The sequence below is a fragment of the Nannospalax galili genome, unplaced genomic scaffold (assembly GCF_000622305.1).
Source record: "Nannospalax galili isolate Female #2095 unplaced genomic scaffold, S.galili_v1.0 scaffold96, whole genome shotgun sequence".
In the NCBI taxonomy this organism is placed as follows: domain Eukaryota; kingdom Metazoa; phylum Chordata; class Mammalia; order Rodentia; family Spalacidae; genus Nannospalax; species Nannospalax galili.
In genome coordinates, this window is record NW_008342018.1 from 2,621,176 (window position 1) to 2,632,908 (window position 11,733).

Below are 11,733 nucleotides of genomic sequence, written 5' to 3' on the forward strand. Positions count from 1 at the left end.
TTTCACATGCATTTCTAATCTCTATATACATGACTATCACTGGTCACAGTCGCCCACCTTCTGAGCTCCTCGGCATAAAAACAGTGGTTAGATGCCACGAAGTAGGTGGCAATGCCTTAACCACATGCATGTTGTTAGGCCCAAGGGCCTCTTCCATCCTTGTCAAGGGGAATGCTAACCTTCTCTCCTTTCATACAACACTCTTTGCACTTTTCAATTAAAAAAAATAAAATTATGTATATGAGTGCATGCATGTAGTGCACCGAATTTGTGCAATACCTGCAGAAGCCAGGAAGGGCGTCAGTTCTCCTGGAACTGGTGTTACGGATATTATCTGCCATGTTGGTGGTGCTGGGAACCTAATTCTCTTGCTCTCTCTCTTTCTTGTTTCTTCTAAATCTCAATTTTGTGCTGACGTTCTCATTTACTTTCCTCTTTTTCTCATCTATATTACTGACTTACTTTTCTTGGTCCTCAATTGATGATCTTGATTCATTCATGTCTTACTTTATAGCCTCTTACAAGCCAACTACTGAATTTTCACCTAGAATTTTACTCATTTCAGTATGTCTGATTTTAGTTATGGAGGAGATAGTGATCTTTTGGAGGACTCAAACTGCCTTGCAATTTTCATGTTTCCTTTGTTTCTTTGTGTTGAAATTTTCATATATGTAGGTTTGCTCTTCCAGTTTTATTTGTGGATAATTTTAGTTAGTACCTTATACTTATGGAATAAATTCATAGTACCACTTACAGACAAGAAAACAAATTGCTTAACAGCAACAACATGGAGCTAAACAAGATAGAAAATTACTCTAAAAGTCAGTTAAGGTCCACTGATAGCCACGTTTACTGTACACAGAAATTGACAGCTACATTGCTTTGTGTGCCATGAAGTTAAAAATCATTTTATGGACAAAGAGATAGATAAATGGGAACATAAAGGGGAAAATACAGCAAAAATATGTTTAAACAAAGGAAGAAGAGGTTGAAACTGTTATGAAAAGGATTATGAAGAAAAAATACAAAAAACATAAGCAATATTAGACCAATACATAAAATACATAAAAATACATTAACAATATTAGACCAATGGAAACAGAGAAATAAAAAATTTAAATGCAGTAGTTTATGATTTAACATAAATGAGAAAAGGTAAAATTGCTACTAAAAATATACTGAAAAGAAAGCAAGGCGGGTAAGAGGACATAAAGGATAAAAAAAAGGAATTAGAAGTTTTGGGGCAGTTTCTTTTTGAGTCCTTTAACATTGGAAGCTGTGTGCGGAGAGTCAGTATAACTTGATCACTGTTATCTCTCTATCACTTATACTGGTGCTCAGCTTGTGCTGGACCAGAGTTAGGTTTTCATCGGAGCTGTCTTCACTTTAGTCGCTTCCCTTCTTTGTATTTGACTTATGTTGGTCCCACTGTTGCAGTCTGTGAAATATTCTCAATCCTAGTAAGATTCTACAGTTTGAATACCATTAGGTAGTTAACATCAAGCTGGGTGTGTTTTTTGAGTATTTTAGGATTAAGAGAAGCAAAGCATCATTACAATCTATACAGAAAGTCAGGTCCCACACTCTCAAAACCTGAGAAGCTTCGAACATCTTGATGGGAGGATGCAGTTGTGGATGTCAGGCAGTCTTCTGGGAATTCAGATATCTTATAACCTATAGGAGTGAACCTCAGTATAATCAGATGTTTCATGAGGTTGGTTCACTAACTGACCTCACACTCATAGCTATCACATACAAAGTTAATCTCTGCTGATAAGGTGACATCTTAGACACTAACATCAGAGGAACTTCTTTTTTACGCCTCACTGCTTTCTGTTGCCTCTGCCTTTCGACTTGAATATATTTGGTCCTCTAACTTTTCAGATTACCTACTACAGCTGTCTGCTATTCTTGGATTGTGGCAGGTGAAGCTCAGGAAACCTGACTTGCTATTGTTTCCTGTTTCCATGTCTAGGAAACCTGACTTGCTATTGTTTCCTGTTTCCATGTCTACAGAGTAGCAGATTTAAACATTATGTTCCTGCGCAAGATGGCATATGATCACAGATCACGTCATCAAGGAAGGTGACAAATGGGATTTATTTTCACTGCTGACCATTTCCTTCTGAGAAATCACTATCTTAGAAAAAAAAAAAAAATAGCAACAACAACTTGTGACTGGATTTGAGAATTTTCAGAGCCCAGGGCCTTCCCTAGGTTAGGATTGCCAATCTCTTCTCCATTACCACCTGGTTTAGCTTTGAGATGAGGTATCTTCTCCTTCTGTGGAGAGCTGCAACGATGGCCCTGTCAGTATGCTGATTTCGTCCTTCAGCTTATTCCTCCTTTCTCTGCATTTTTAGCTTCCCTCAAGCTTCCCTGTTTAGCCTTTGTGAATTTCTGATGCATTTCTTTTTTTCCTGTTTGGAACAGAGTATACTCTTTTTCATCCTGAACCCTCTCCTTCCTCATGTTAGTTTGAATCTTCTGTATTATTTCATTCACCAATAATTTTCTTTACAGAGCTTTCTGACTCTGATCTTGTAATCGTTGTGTTAAAATTGCATAGTCTTAGGATTATACAAAGGATTACTATGCAAGTCTTCTAGCAATGCATTCTATTCAGTCATAACTGGAGAATTAATTTCTGCTTTTTCATAACTAAAGCAAATTTCTTTTGTTTTATGGCATGCTAAGAGCCACTGAAAATAATGAAAAATAATATACCTAATTCCTCTGGTTCATTACATTTGAGCGTTTTGAGGTGTAAGTACTCTATTGTGTGGTTTTTCTGATATTACTTTACCTGAGAGTTTTATAAACTTGTTTTTAATGTTGGACCAAGGAGAAAGTACATTAATCTTTTATGATGTTACCAGGCAAGTAGTAGGGTTAATGTGTTAACTGAAGGTCATTTCTTTAGTGAATTTTCTACTTTTATGGTATAACTTGCTAAACCAATAAATAAAAAAAAAAAGATTAATTCTCCCTATTCTGGAGGTTGGGGTTGAGAGTTCTATTTTGGCAGGGTCTTTCTCATTACAACATCCCATGACAAAAGGTAAAGAAATGAGAAAGGAAATATGAAATGCAGGAAAAGAAGCAGGCCAATTCCATCCCTTTATAAACAACCAAGGGTAAGGAGATGGCTCAGTGGATAAAAGCATTTGTTCTACTAGGAAGAGGATCCAAGTTTATGATCCCAGTAGCTATGCAAATGCTGAATCGGACAATGCACATCTGCAGCCCCAATGCTGGGGGCATGGAGACAGGAGGCTACTCAGGACTTGCTTGCAGCTGTTCAGCTGGCTTGACAAACTGTAAAATGGTTCGCCTCTGGTTCAGTGACAGACGATGTCTCAAAAATAAGGTAGAAAGTGATGTCAGAAGACACCCAACACAGATTTCTGACATCTTCAAACAAGTGCAGGTGCAGCAACAGGGGCATACATGGACCCACCACACACACACACACACACACACACACACACACACACACACATCAGATTAGTAAAGAAATCCACCTGGTCAATCATTAGCATACTCAATTGTAGTGTTATCAGGCCATTTAAGAAGGTTGAACTCTCAATTTAATTAGATCTTAAAGATTTTGCCTCTCAGAATAATTAAATTAGAGACTAAAGTTTTAAAAACATGAAATTTAAGAAACACATTTAAAATATCACAGTTGTTCACTAAAGAGTTTGTTTTGCAATCCGAACTGCCTAATTTAGAAAGTTCTGCTACTTTGCTAAATCAAAATTGAATGTGCTATTTTCAATAGAAGTCATAGTAATAAATTTGTAATTTAATCACAATTTAACTTATAATGTAATAGCATTGTGGATAATATTGTTTAATCAAATATAAATTATTGTATGATAAATTTACATAATAGGTGCATATACACAATAATACAACCCCTGTATCATACCTGAAAATCAGGTGTGAGTGTTGCATATCCAGTTCATAAGATGTTGTAGAAACCCTAACCGGCCTCTAAACCTACTTGCAGCTCAGTGAGACCAGAACTATCATATTCAGAATAATGCAAAACATGACTTTTCCAATCATTGCATCTTCTTCCACTGTTGCTAGATGCTACACAGTGCTTTGAAAGGTAAAGGAGAGATGAGAACACAGCAAGCTAGTTTTTATGAAAACATTAAGGAATATATAAAAATGTGAAAATATTTAATTCATAAGATAATATATGTATTTTTTCATTCTCATGAATTTATTATAATCACAAAATAACACATAATTTAGATAATAAACACATAATTAAAAGCTCTTTATTTTTAATTTCTCATGTAATAAGTCACATTGAGAAGCATCTTGATTCTAAGAGGGACTGTGGAACATTACTTTCCTCTGTTAAATTAAATGTTATATTTTAAATAAACAATGTAAGCTTTTAGACCAAGAAATCAGATTTTAAAAAATACAGCTTGAAGACAGCAGTATCAAAATTTTAATTCAGAGCAGAGAAGAAATAAATGAAGGTGCACTTAAGAAATCCATAGAAAGGACTAGTGTAGTAAGCACTGGTTTGTCAGAAATAACTGAAATATTCGTAAATATTAGAGCCTTAATGAAAAAAAATTAAAGAGGCCCAAAGATGGCACCACAAATTTCTAAAAAAATCACTGCAAACTATCATGTCAATAAATTTTTCAATGGAAAATGAAATGGATATAGTCCTAGAAACATACAAATTCCAAGCATTGGGTCATGAGGAAGTAGAAGAAAATGAATGAACTAATAACCATTAATGTCATTCAATCAAGAACATAGCTTAGAAAAGTTGAACATAAAAAACTTTAGGATTTGATGGCTAGGTGATGAATTCTATACAGCGTTTAAAGAAAATTAAGGTGAATCTTCACAGACTTCAAAATGCTCTAGAGAAAGTGATATATTTAGCCATGTGAGTCTAACATTACCTAAATACCAAAGTTTGGTAAGAATACAATAAGAAAGAAAACTGTTTGTATCACAGATTAATATGAACTTAAAAAAATTTCAACAAAATACTAGCAAACACATAGTTTACCTATAGATGAAAGAATGGTTTAGCAGTTCAATATACACAAATGGAAAGCGGATGCCTGATAGAATTCATATGATGCTCTCAACCCATGAAGGAGAAGCATTTGACAAAATTTAAAATTGTTTCAACACAAAGTCAAACATCAACCGGGTGTGGTAGCACATGCCTTCAGTCCCAGCACTCAGGAGGTAAAGGCAGGCAGATCTCTGTGACTTCAAGACAAGTCTGGTTTACATAGTGAATTCCAGGCCATCTCAGTCTACAAGAAGACCCTGACTCAAAAAGATTTAAAAAAAAATTACAACACCTTAATAAAGATGGTAAACATCTAAACAACAAAAACAACAAAGTACAAATTACAAGGCCACAGCTAACATTTCATTTGAAGGTGAATTCTGAAAGCATTTCTTCTAAGAACGAGACAAAAATGCCCATCTTTGCAACTTATATAGTTATCCATAACTCCAGTGTCAGGGAATCTGACGCCCTACTCTGACCTCTGAGGGCACTGCATTAACTGGATGCACTTACATACATGCAGGCATAACACTCATACACATAAAATAAAAGTAAATTAAATAAGGAAATAAAAAAGAAAATGGATGCTACCTAAGCAAACGAATTGTATTGGTCATTTTTCTGTCTGTAGAATAAAATACAATGAATGGGTACATTATAAATAAAAGAGGTTTAATTATGTGACAACTACATCATCTTAGCCCCAGTGACCTCATAGCAGACCATCTTACAGTGAAGGGATATTATGTGAAATGAAGATATATATATATATGTGTGTGTGTGTGTGTGCATCCTGCATACATGTGTGTATGTGTGTGTGTGCACTTTTTCATGCATCAGTATGTGTGTGTGGAGGCCTGAGGTTGACATTGGGTATCTTGCTTTATCACTGTCCACTTTATACATTGAGACAGAGACTCAGGAAGACCCTAGAGCTCAGAATTCAGCTAGTCTGCCCATGCTGTTTGCTCCAGGGGTGCCCTCTCTTCACACCCTGCTTTCTGTGATTGCTGGCACCATATACAGACAGCTTGTTATTTGCATGCCAGCGATCTGAATTCTGCTACACAAGTAGGTGAGACAAGTGAATTAGCTGCAGTTCTCAGGGAGGTAACTGCATGAGTGAGTAAATGGAAATATATCCAAGATTATGGATTGGAAGAGTTATTATTGATAAAATGTCCATTTTGCCCAAATTCAATGAGGCATTGTCAAAGTTCCAAATGCTGTTTTTTTGGAGCAACAGAAAAAAAAAACCTTAAATTCATAGGAAACTATAAAATATTCACAATTAGCCAAACTGAGCTGAAATAAGAAGACAAAAGATGAAGATATTACAAAATTATATCTGTGAGCACATTAGAAGACTGTGGTCAAAGGAGCCTAGTAATGACATAAACACCAACATGAAACAAAGGATAAAGCTTAAACCTCAGACGTAAGAACCAACTTGCACAGTTAATTGACATATATCTAAATAACCTTCCACTCACCATCTCCCCTGAAAAAAAAACCATAACACAGAAAAGTCTATTGAAAAATACACTCTTGGGAAAACTGGATGTCCACATGCAGAAGAATAAACCTGAATTCTGATATCATAATACAAAATACAACTTAAGATGGAATAAAGATTTTGAAAAAATACTTCAAGCAATAAAAATACCAGAATTACAAGGATTTTTTTTTTGAGTCTAAAATGGGACTCAGGAGACTACTGTTTTGTGATATTTTTTTCTATTTTTAATTGAATTGTATATTTCATTCAATACATCTTACTCATTTTTATGATATTTTATTATTTTTATTTTATGTGTATGTGTGTATTGCCTGCATGTAGATAAGTGCACCTGTGTCATGCAATGCCCGTGGAGGACAGAAGAGGTTGTCAGGTCCCCTGGAACTGGAGTTATGGACAGTTGTTAGCTACCATGTGGGTGCTGGGATTCAAACTCGGGTCTTCTGCAAGAACAGTCAGTGTTCTTAACTGCTCAGCCATCTCTCCAGCCCCCCATGTTATTCATTTTTACACCCCTTTACCCTACCTGCATTCTCATAGGCCCCTGCAGGATTTCATGCATTGCATCATATGTGTTAGGTCCTATCACTTCTTGTTTGGGTCCCCAGATGTCAGAAGTTGTGAGTTCTGGAGCTTGTCAACCTATCTAGTGTCACTTGATTAAGGAAGATCTCCATCACCTAGTAGTGATCAGTTGCCAATGGTTCCTCAACATGTGATTTCCTACTCATTTCCCCACTTCTATGCAAGGATTTTTGTCTGATTTGACTTTGCATAAGTGTAGTGCATGCTGTCAGTATTCTTATAAATTCATATGAGCAAGTTCCCAGATGCCTGAAAAACTCTGCTTCTTTGTGGTCAATCACTACCCCTGGATTCTGCAATCTTTCTGCCTCCTCTTCTACAATGCTCCCTGAGCCCTGGGTGGTAGAGGTTTAATATAGGAGTCAGATTCAGAGACATACACTCGGCAGTCCCTTATTCTCTACATTCTGGTCAGTTGTGGCTTTCACCGTGCATGAGGAAGCTTCTCTGGTGAGAGCTGAGGACTCATTAATATTCACTTTGCCCCTTGTCCTACTGTGTTCCCCAAGATTAGCTGTGTCACTTATGCCTCAGTATCTCATAGACACTTATTTTCTGCATTTCCCTGTCTGTGGAGCTCTGTAATAGTCTCTGCTGCAAAAAGAATCTTCATTGATGAATGGTAAGTATACTTGTTTGTAAGTATATCTATTTAACATATAATAAGTAATTATATTTGTCTGGAAATGTGAAAGACATAAGTTTTTCTCTAGGATCTATGACCTTTCCAGCCATGTGTTTGGGGTATGTTTTCAGTGCCACACATGAGTTCCTTCCCATTGAGGGGGCTTTAAATACAGTTAGCTGTAGATCACGCACAAAATAAAAGTGCTACTACTGCATTGCTTTGGTTTGCTGTGGCTGTGATTATTAGGTGTTAAAGTTGGGGTTGGACCGTTTATTGATTTTCTTTCTTAGGAGCTTCCTGACCTGCTAAGTAGAGTTAATATGAGTCTTAGAGCAGCTAGAATGTAGCCGACCTGAGTGTAGGGATTCAAGATACAGTATACAGGGTCTGAATTACAATACCTTATTCACAGTAGCCAGAATGTAGTAGTAATCTAAGTGTTTACTGATGAATAAAAATAAGCATACACATGCATATAGCATTGAGTCAGAAACATGATAAAATACCATTGCACTTTTAGAACACTGGAAATACTCTCATCATGACCTCATAGATAAGCACTGAAATTCAGATATTTCTTGGTCCCAATAACAAACCAAGATATGATTCTACCAAAGTGCACTCTAAGAAACTAATGAGTCTATTGGACATATAATGAGTGAGAGCTTGTTTACAGAAGTGTAGGTGTTCTGCTCTCTCAAGGCCATAGGGCAAGGCCTTCACATAAGCAAGCATCCATGATGACTTCTCCTAGTCTCACAAAATGGTACACAAGACAGTCCTTTAGTCTTCTCTAGCCTTTATACTCTAGACCCTCTCCAGGCTATGTGCAAATGAAACATTAATCACAGATTGGGAGGTGTGGCTGTAGCCTAGGGCAAGAGTCCTCCAACTCTTTCTGCCCTCTTTTCATGCAAGGGGCAAGGGTTGTGGGTTGTACGGAGTCAACTATCCAGGCTGTGAGGCTCTTATGCAAGTGGCATAGGTGAACTCAGGAAGATGACATCATCTGTCAGAGGACAGTCTTATATAACTTCAAACATCATTGTACTTCTATAAATACATATGAATATTTTTTCAGAAAGCCTCAATAAAACTGAAAAGAATAGAATTCCAAAGAAAAGCAAAAATTAGCTTTCCAAACTAAATAGTTTAAAGACAGAAAAGAATACTTAGGACAAAAATCGTTAAGTAGATTTGGATTTAGAAACATCTAGGGAAATATTGACTTGAGGAGGAATATTTTTCTCTTGATAACTTAAATAACTAAGAACAATAACCTGTTAATCATGTTTCATGTAAATGATTATTTCTTCCATATTATTGAAAATATCTGTCACTTTTTAAATTGAATGAACCCAGTTCGCGACTTTTTGCATATTATTTGATTGATGTACATATGCATTCTTTTCCTTGATTAGCTCACAATTTGGATTAGCCAAGAAACACACGGGCCTTGGTCTCCCAGAATATCACTTCTACTGTAGAATCTTTGGCAAGTGTTACAAAAACTAAGTACACCTGGCACAGATGGAGATCAGGGGTAGATCATGTGCTCAGCAAGTGTGAAGTCCTGCATGCAATCCTTAATCAAAAACTATACAAAACAAAAACCATTCTTTTTGTGACAAATATCTGACCATATGACAAAGAACCTGTCCTCATGACATCCATGCTATAAGTGTTCTCTGTCATGTTAATAATTCTACTATTAAGAATTTTCTTTATTTCCAAAATTAACTTTAGTGTTAAAATATATTTCTATTTAATAAAAAAATACAAATAAGTTGCATTGAATTAGATACTGGAAGATATGAATAAATATGATGGCCATACAAATTTGAATGAAGTATTTCCTGCTGAGCGTTGATAAATATGCTGAAGCCCTGTGTAAGGATTTTTATTTTTCCTAAAAATTTTGGATAAAAATGAGTAATTCAAGAGTGAATATTTACATGAGTGAGAGAAGCTAAGTACATTTTCTCTCTGATTTAGTAATCTAAATTGAAATAGTGTAGGGAGATTTAACACTTTTTAATTTATAAATTTTACAGAAACAAAGGAAAAGCAGCTGTATGTGGTTATGCAAGACTGAAAGTGCGTACTCATACATTGGGAAATGACATGTGTAATCTTGCATGTGACGTTCTCTAGTATTCTGAAAACTCAGGAAAGCACTTATCATGAATGCAAAAAAAAAACCATGGAAATTGCTTTTTAATAAATTATATTCTGCTGAATTCTAGTTAACAGTTTAAACGTGAAATGCACCCCACCCCAACTCCTGTATTTGAAGAGTACATCCCTAGCTAGAGGCACTGATTTGGGAGGTTATAGACTCTTTTATCTCAAGACTTAGCTTGCAGATAGCATGCTATCAGAGTTTCCACATGCCTTGCAGTTTTGTCCCAGTACAACCTATGCTTTCTAATTCTTGGTCTGCAGGTGTGAGTAACTCAAGATGAATTGTCATCATTTCTTGCCATGTTGGACAGCATTCTCTGATATTGTGGGTCAAAATGGATTCTTCATTGCATAAGATTTCTTTATTTGTGTGTGTGTGTGTGTGTGTGTGTCTGTGTGTATCGATCAGTCATGTAATTTGAGGGTCTTTTTTTGAGACAGGGTCTCCCTGTAAGCCCCAGCTGTCCTGGGACTCACTGTGTAGACCAGGCTGGCCTTGAACTCACAGAGATCCACCTGCCTCTGCCTCCCAAGTGCTGGGACTACAGGCATGCGCCACCACGCCGGGCTGTTTATTTTTATTGAATTTTTTGTGTATTTCATACAGAACAGCTCAAACAGCCTTAATCATCTTTATACCCTTGTCCCCATTGGCACTCTCCCCTAGCCCCCTCCCCAACTGGAGCCCATATACTTGGTCATTGCTGTTAAGGCCCACTGGGTTATCAGCGTCCCCAACTGTTTCCCAGTGCAACTCTGTCCACTAAGTCTAGTCAGCCTATCTAGAGTCCCTTGTTTTAGGAAGGTCAGCTCTTCTTCATCTAGCAGCTATCAGCTGCAAACATTCCTTCAGATAAGATTGAGGTCTGCTGTTCATTTTCCAAGTTCTATGCTGGGTTATTGTCCACCTGAGTTTGCATGCGACTTGTGTATGCTGACACTGTTGCCATAGAATCATATGAGCACGTTCGCAGGAACTTGCCTACAAGCTCTGTTTCCTTATAGTCATGCATCTCCTCCCTGATTCTTACAGTCTGGACCATGTAATCTTTCTTAATGCTATGAAAAATAGCTAATACAGAAAATAGGAATTTAGAGAGTATTTTACTAAAATTTCCCCTTCCCTTTCTCTGGGTCTCCTGTTTCTGACGCTGGTTAATAAAACAGACCTAACACAGTTCTATTTGAATTTTGCATAGTTTATATGAGATTTGGGAGGGGGTGACTTACAACTAAAAGGCTTTTCATAACCCATGCACCATTCAAGCCTGCCTGTAGTCTCCATCAGCTTTTGTGCAGTGCATCTGCCCCCTTTGCTACCAAGTTCCAAAAATGGCCGTGGCTCCACCCTTTTACCCAGGGTGCCCAATGTGGTCTGCTTTTCAGAGTAATGAGCAGTTTTCAGGCTACAGAGAGTTGGGTTGATACTGTGGCACATGGGCCTTTGGAATTCTTTAGAATTCCTTTGTGAAAGGAATGTGGAGATATTTGGAGCTGTGGGCTACAGAGGTATGGAATATGAAAGGAAAGCTTAATAAGTTGTTTTGGTAGGTGCTGGGTCACTAGAATGCTCATAGAATTGTGTACAGGAAAGATGTACTTCTGAGAATCATAGTGTTTCTATCAGGACTTGACTAGAGGTCACTCATCTTGCATTCTGGCAAACAACTTGACTGCTGTCTCTGAAAATTTTAGTGATATTGAGAAGTCATGAACTAGTAAGTTGTGCTTTTTCTAATTTAAAAA

At 36.9% G+C, this 11,733-nt stretch overlaps 1 non-coding gene across 1 annotated transcript; it reads right to left on the minus strand.

The window, feature by feature from the left end:
- Positions 1-75: 75 nt before the first annotated feature.
- On the minus strand, positions 76-201 carry LOC115071208. Its single transcript, XR_003850315.1, has one exon. It is a non-coding gene; the product is annotated as a U6atac minor spliceosomal RNA (small nuclear RNA).
- Between the last annotated feature and the right edge of the window lie 11,532 nt (positions 202-11,733).